Genomic DNA, 7,553 nt, shown 5'->3' with positions numbered 1-7,553 from the left:
AAAGAGATCTTGATGCTGCTGGGCTGGAGACCACACTTTGAAAACCACTGTACTGTGTACCATCACACCTCTGGGCTCTGCCTATATCTATTAGAACAGCTTAAATGAAAAGTAATGACAATACTAAATGCTGGAAATATGTAGAAATTGACCTCTCATACATTGTTGGTGGGAATGTAAAATGGCATGCTTGAGAAATTAGTTCGGTAGTATTTTAAAAAACTAAACATATACTTGTTCAACCCTGAAGTTCCTCTCCTGGACATTTATACTATAGGAATGGAGAGTTATATTCACACAAAACAAGAAAGTTATTGTTATAACAACTTTATTTGTAATAGCCAAAAACTGGAAGCAACCAAAAAGTCTCTCAACAACCAATGGCTGAACCAGCTGTAGCAGACCCATACTGTGGAACTACTCAGCAATTACAAGGAATGAATTATTAATACAGACAACATGGATAAATCTCAAAAATACAGTATACTAAGTGGAAAAAATAAAGCCAATCTCAAAAGTCACATACTGTAAGATTCCATTTATGTAACAGTCTCTAAGTGACAAAATTATAGACATGGAAAAAAGATTACTTACTATCAGGGTTTAGGGATGGAGGGAAGCAGAGAGGAAGAGAGCAGGTGTAACTAACTACCAGAGGGTCCCAGTGGTGGTTACATAAGTCCCCACATGTGATAAAACGATATAGAACAATATACAAACATTGTACTGGTGTCAATTTATACTATAACTGTGTAAGATGTACACACTGGGGGAAATGGACACGGGTCCTCTCTGAACTCTCTTTGCAACTTTCTGTGAACCTATAAGCAATTTTAAGTAACTTTTTTTAAAAAGTCATGTTAAATTAACATTTAACATTTGATTGTGTATTGTAAAAACAAAGAGCCTTACAGACATTAAGTGAGAAAAAAGCAAGGTCAAAAATGGTGTATAATATAATGTACTCCTATTTATTTTTTTTTTAGCAAAGCTACAGACACATGTATATATGCTTATATACATACAGGAATTTCCTCGGTGATATTCAAGAAACTAATAGGAGAGCCCGCTCTCAGTCAGGAGAGAGATTGGGGAACCCTGATAGAGAAACCCTTCTGAAGGTGAAGTGAATCACTGCACGGGGACAGCTGGCATCAACAAAGACAAAACTGGAAAAACTGGAGCTTATGGCCACTGATGGTGCTCAGAAAATATCAGTTATGGTTATCTTTTTTCTTCCTTATATTTTTATCTATCATGTACAGAAAAGGTTTATTGGTAATTGGGGAACTAAGTTATTAGTATTGACCCTCTGACTAAAAACAAATTGATAAACTAGTATAAAAATGTTAGCCCACCAAATATATGATAGGACATCTCTTAAAATACTTGTAAATTATTCAGTGGTCAAGAACCCAAATGCCAGCAAAGAAACAAGCAAAATATAACCAAAGACACTGAAATAGAGAACAGGCTGACAGTGTTCAGAGAGGAGAGGGGAGGGGATTTCAGGGGAATTTCAGGGGAAAAGAGAAAGGGTTTATAGGAACAAGTATAAAGGACACATGGACAAAAACTAGGGGCAGGTGAAAATGGGAGGGAGGTGGGGAGGGCTTGGTGGGTGGGCCTGAATGGGAGTAAAAGATAGAAAATTGCACTTGAACAATAATTAAAATAAAATTATATATATATATATATATATATATATATATATATATATATATATATATAAAAGAACCCAAACGCCTATCGGGCCATGCAGGTAAAGCACATGCGTGAATTGTGCCATGCATATTATTTAGCAGTTGAGACTATTACAAACTGGAAAGAGCACGCAAAACATTCCAATGAAAATATTTACAAGCCATGATCAAAGTCAAACAAAACACATCTATGTCCTGTCAGCCCCCAGTAGCAACCCCATCCATGTCTGCTTGCTAAGGTGTCCCATTCCACTATACAGAAATCTAATCGCTAGAAAATTTTTCCTGCTGAGCTGACATTTAGCTGTGGTGATTTCTCCCTACTAAGCCTAGTTCTGAGCATTTCCTTCATAATAAGATTTAGTTGGCTTGACTTCAAACAGTCCAATTGGACTTGCTGGTGTCCAATTAAGAATTAGTTCCTTCCATGCCAGTCAAGATGGCCACACAGACAAAATCTGGTCCTCACCTCCTCCCACAACCACATCAAAATTACAGCTAAACTGCAGAACAACCATCACTTAGAACTGCCTGAAATCTAGCTGAACAGAAGTTCTATAACTAAGGATATGAAGAAGAAGCCACAGGAGACTGGTAGGAGGGGTGGAGACACAGAAGGGGCTGGTCCCACACCCACGTGTGACAGATAAAAATCAGGAGGGATATCTGGGATCTTGGTGTCCCCCATGAAGATTGAGGAATCCCAGTCCCATACCAGCCCCACCATCCCAGGGTTCCAGTGCCAGGAAGAGAAGCCCACATAACTCCTGCCGTGCAAACCAGTGGGGATTGTGGCTGAGTGAGATGGAGGGCTTCTGCAGTTCCAGGTGTTCCTCTTAGAGGGCACATGAACAAACGTAAACTCGCAGACTCACTCAAAATCACTCACCATCATAAACTCCAGCACTGAGACAGCAGTTTGAAAGGTTAACAAGGACATAGAGGGAGGGACTGAATTGTCTGGTTGCTTTCTCCCAGACAGAAGTGCTAGCGGAGGCCATTGTTTCTTTGCTTAGCTCTCCCTCAACATATATCTGCCTCCATCAACCTGGCTAACACTGTTCACCCCACCCTAGTGATTCCCTGAGACCCTGCCCCACCCAACTTGCCAGCCCACCGAAGCCATTCCTGGTGGCTTTTCCATCCAGAAGTCTGTCTTGGCTGAAGCTTCAGACTTTCTTAAAACTTCTCAAAAAAGCAGCACCTGGCCTCAAAATGCCCCACACCTCTTGCTAAGTGACCCCAGGCCTGGCACTAGCAGCAGCCAGCTTGGTTCACAGCTTGGCTTCTCTGGGCACCTCCAAGCCCAGCACTGGTAGCAGCCATCTGCCGATTGCTTTGTAGCTTATTCCAGATCACCTCAGGCAGGGCACAGACACCTCCCCAGAAGCCACAGAACCAGCACACCCAGTGGAAAACTTCATACCACACTGAAGTATCACCAACTACCTCCATTAATGACACACTCAAGAGGCAGACTCAATAGGCACCAGAGTCCCACTGAAGTGAGTTCTGCTCTGTGGAGTTGGCCACAGCATAGCAAATCCTCCACAGTGGTCATGATCAGTCCTTAAAGCCAACTGACTTGTGGGGTAAATCCCTCCCACTGATGTTCCAGGTGACTGGGGAGGCTGTGCCACTGATCCCTACAAGACACCTACTACACAAGGTCACTCTACCAAGACCAGAAGACATAGCAGCTCTACCTAATAGATAAAAACAAACACAGGGAGCCAGCCAAAATAGTAAACAAAAAAACATGTCCCAAATGAGAGAACAGAACAAGATTCCAGGGGGAAAAAAAAAAAACTAAACAAAATGGAGACAAGCAATTTACCATATGCAGAATTCAAAACACAGGATATAAGGATTCTCCATGATCTCAGGGGAAGAGGGGAGGAGCTTAGTGGGAATTTTAACAAAGAAATAAAACGTAAAAATGGAGATAGAAAAGATTCAAAAATCAGAAAATATGTTTAAATACAATAACCAAAATGAAGAATGTATTACAAAGAATCAATAGTAGAGTAGGTGAAGGACAAGATTAAATCAGTAATGGAAGATAAGGAAGCAGAAAACATCCAATAAGAACAGCAAAAATAGCAAAGAATAAAAAAAAGGAGGATAGTATAAGGAGCCTCTGAGACAAATTCAAGTGTACTAACATTCACATCAAGGAGGTGCTGGAAGGAGAAGAGAGCGTGGAATTGAAAGCCTATTTGAAAGAAAGAATGACAGAAAACTTCCCTAACCTTGTAAAGGAGACAGACATACAAGTCCAGGAAGTACAAAGTCCCAAACAAGATGAACCCAAAGAGGATCTCACCAAGGCACATTGTAATTAAAATGCCAAAAGTTAGAGACAATGAAAGAATCTTAAAAGAAGCAACAGAAAAGCAGTTAGTTACCTTCAGGGGAGTTCTCATAAGACTGTCAGCTGACTTCTCAATAGAAACATTTCAGTTCAGAAAGGATTGGCATAAAATATTCAAAGTGTTAAAAAGCAATGACCTACAACCAAGATTACCCAGCAAAGCTATTATTTAGAATTGAAGGACAGATAAAGATCTTTCCAGACAAGAAAAACCTAACATTCATCATCACCAAATCAGTATAATATGAAATGCTAAAGGGCCTTCTTTAAGAAGAAGAAGAAAAAAATACAGAAATATGAATAATAAAATGGAAGTAAATACATATCTAGCAACAATTACTTTAAATGTAAATGGTTTAAATTCTCCAATCTCTAGGCATACAGTGGCTGAATGGATAACAAAACAAGATCCTTACACATGCTGCATATAAGAGATTCACTGCAGAATGAAAGACACACAGAGACTAAAAGTAAAGGAATGAAAAAGATATTTCATGATCATGGAAATTTTTTAAAAAGCTGGAATAGCAATACATTACCAGACAAAATAGACTTTTAAAAATAGGCTATAAAAAGAGACAAAGAAAGACCCAGCAATTCCACTTTGGGTATTTATCCAAACAAACCCAAAATACTAAATTGTAAAGACGTATTTATCCATAAGTTCATTGTAACATTATTTATAATATCCAAAATGTGAAAGCAATCTTACTGTCCATCGATAGATGAATGGGTAGGTGTGTATATACAATGGAATATAATTCAGCCATAAAAAAGTGAAAACTTAGCCCTGGCTGGTGTAGCTCAGTGGATTGAGCGTGGGCTGTGAACCAAAGCATCACAGGTTCAATTCCCAGTCAGGGCACATGCCTAGGTTGCAGGCCACAGTCCCCAGCAACCACACATTGATGTTTCTCTCTCTTTCTCCCTCCCTTCCCTCTCTAAAAATAAATAAATAAAATCTTTAAAAAAAAAGTGAAAACTTGCCATCTGCAACAGTATGGATGAACCTGGAGGGTATTGTACTGGGTGAAATGTCATACAGAGAAAGACAAATGTCATAAGATTTATGACTTTACTTATATGTGGAATCCTAAAATATGATCTAAACAAACAAGCAGAGAAAAAACAGACTCATAGATACAGAGAACATTTTGACAGTTGCCAGATTGGCAGGATGGATGAAAAGGGTGAAGGATTAAGAAGTGCTCATTGGTAGTTACAGAACAGTCACAGGAACGTAAAGCACAACACAAGGAAAACAGTAAAAAATGGAATAACACTCTATGGTGTCAGAGGGGAATTGGTTTATCCGGGTGATCACTTTCTAAGTTATACAAGTGTATGATCAATGGGTTGTAAACCTGAAACTAATATAATATTGTATATCACCTGTAATTGAAAAATAAAATCATTTTTTTGAAAAAGAACTAGTTCCTTTACTAAGTGCTCAGAACTACCCACAGGCAGCATAATTCAAGTCTGTCCTCGGACAAATTAAGGCCAGATGCAAACTCTGTCATTTAAGCCAATTAAAAGGTAATTAAGACAATTAAAAAGTAATCCAACATTTAGATATCTTTATATTCAAAATAACAATGACAAAAATGCCCAGTCTGCAGAGCTGCTCTAAAGATTAAACATAAAAATGTGTAAAATGTCAAGTAGTGACATAATACAGGAGAAAATAATTGTAACAGAAGTCATTTTGGAGTAATTGCTCAACTTTGAATTTTGTGAGAGTGGGAGGGAAATCAGCAAAGTTTCAGAGTGATCTCATAGCCCAGAGAGGAAGGTCGAGCTTTCCCCCTTCCTAATGTACCAGGTGTGTTTCTTCATTTTGCCACTGGAGGGCACTGGCCTCCCAGAGCAGTTTTTGCGGGAAGGAAGTAAAATCCCCAGTCTGCAAGGCTGGTTTTGATGTTACAAATCAGGCCTAGACCTTCACCAAGTAACAGGGCAGCCCATCACAGAGAATTTGTTCACTCAGTAACTAAGAGATTCAGGACTCCTTTCTGAAATTCAAGGATGTGAGGGAGGGTTGGGGGGGGGGGAGGGGGGCGATGTTCCCAGAAAATAATCTATGACTTCTTCCACAAAGGTACTTACCCAAATAACCTGAGTTTGCTCAGCTACAGAGCCTTTGCACTTGCTGTCCCATCTTCCTGAATCCTCTTCCCCCAAGCACTGTATAATCCACTCCTGTATGTATTTACTTACTAGCTCCCTCCCTGGACAATGTGAGTCTCAGGAGAACAGGGAGGTACTTCATTCTCCAGCATTGCAACCTCATGTACTGTGTCTACTACATAATAATAAACATTTACACAATAAATATTTGTCAAATGAAAGTTAAATGAGTACCCACGTTCTCAAAAGTTGCTAATCTGCTAGCTGAAACAACACCCTTTCTCTTTTCCTCAAGAAAGCAAATCCATGTTCAAGTGAATGAGAGAGAGTCTATGTCCATCCAACCCAGGGCTGATGCTGCAATGATTCCCCACCTTCCACCTGAAATCACATTCCATCCCTTACAGTCCTTGAATCTCCATCCACATTTGCAACGCTAATAAGCTGTGTGACTTAAGAAAGTATTGCCTTAACTTCTCTCTGCCTGGCAACTGAGATAATGAGAAAAAGTCAGGAATGCCCCCTTTCTTTCCTTATCAGTAACACAACTTTTAATAGTCATTCCAGAGAAAAAGCTGTTGCTAAAACCCAACATCTCCTTCATGTAGTCTTTTATCTACACCTCTGTGTCTTATAGGTGCTTCAAACTCAAATAAATGCATTATGGTCTTCCATAAACTGTCCTTGCTAACAGCACCCCAGTTACAGGACTTCAGGTCATTGCTCTCCTTAGACCCCATATGTAATCATCACCCCCAATAATCTCACTGCAAGCATGGCTCTAGTACCCCTTCCCTATTCTTACTACCACCCCTCAGGATCAGGCTCTCATTTCCCTGGGCTGCTGCAACAGCCTTTTTGATGAAATGCACAGCTCTGCCCATGACCTTCTGTTCAAAACCACCTATGTGTTACCAGACTCAAGAGGTTCGCTTCTTGGGGTGCTCTAGCCAAAAATGAGACAGCTGTCAAAAGGTAGCTTGATTTACTTGTGGCAAGTAAAAGAGACAGGATTTATATCCAAAGTTCTGTTTCCAGGAAAAGAGGTTTAACCATTGTTTACACACACTATTTGGTCAATTACATGTTGATTTCTTCTTTGCAGTTGGCTACATTTATCATTAGGTTGAGTTCTTCTGAAGCTCATCTTGGTTACAGTTTGTCTCCAAAATACTGGCTGCATTTTAACATTTAGCAAGGATAGCATTTAGTTAAGAACGGCCCCGACTTTAAGGTTCTTGTCCTATCTCACATTCGGACCCTGTAAGGATCAGTTCATCCCATCTCCTTTATGAAGCCTTCTCTCTCCCTGTCTCTCGGAGCAGCACTTGTAATGGGGGACCCCA

This window comes from Phyllostomus discolor, chromosome 6 (genome assembly GCF_004126475.2).
Source record: "Phyllostomus discolor isolate MPI-MPIP mPhyDis1 chromosome 6, mPhyDis1.pri.v3, whole genome shotgun sequence".
NCBI lineage: Eukaryota > Metazoa > Chordata > Mammalia > Chiroptera > Phyllostomidae > Phyllostomus > Phyllostomus discolor.
This window is presented reverse-complemented; position numbering follows the sequence as displayed.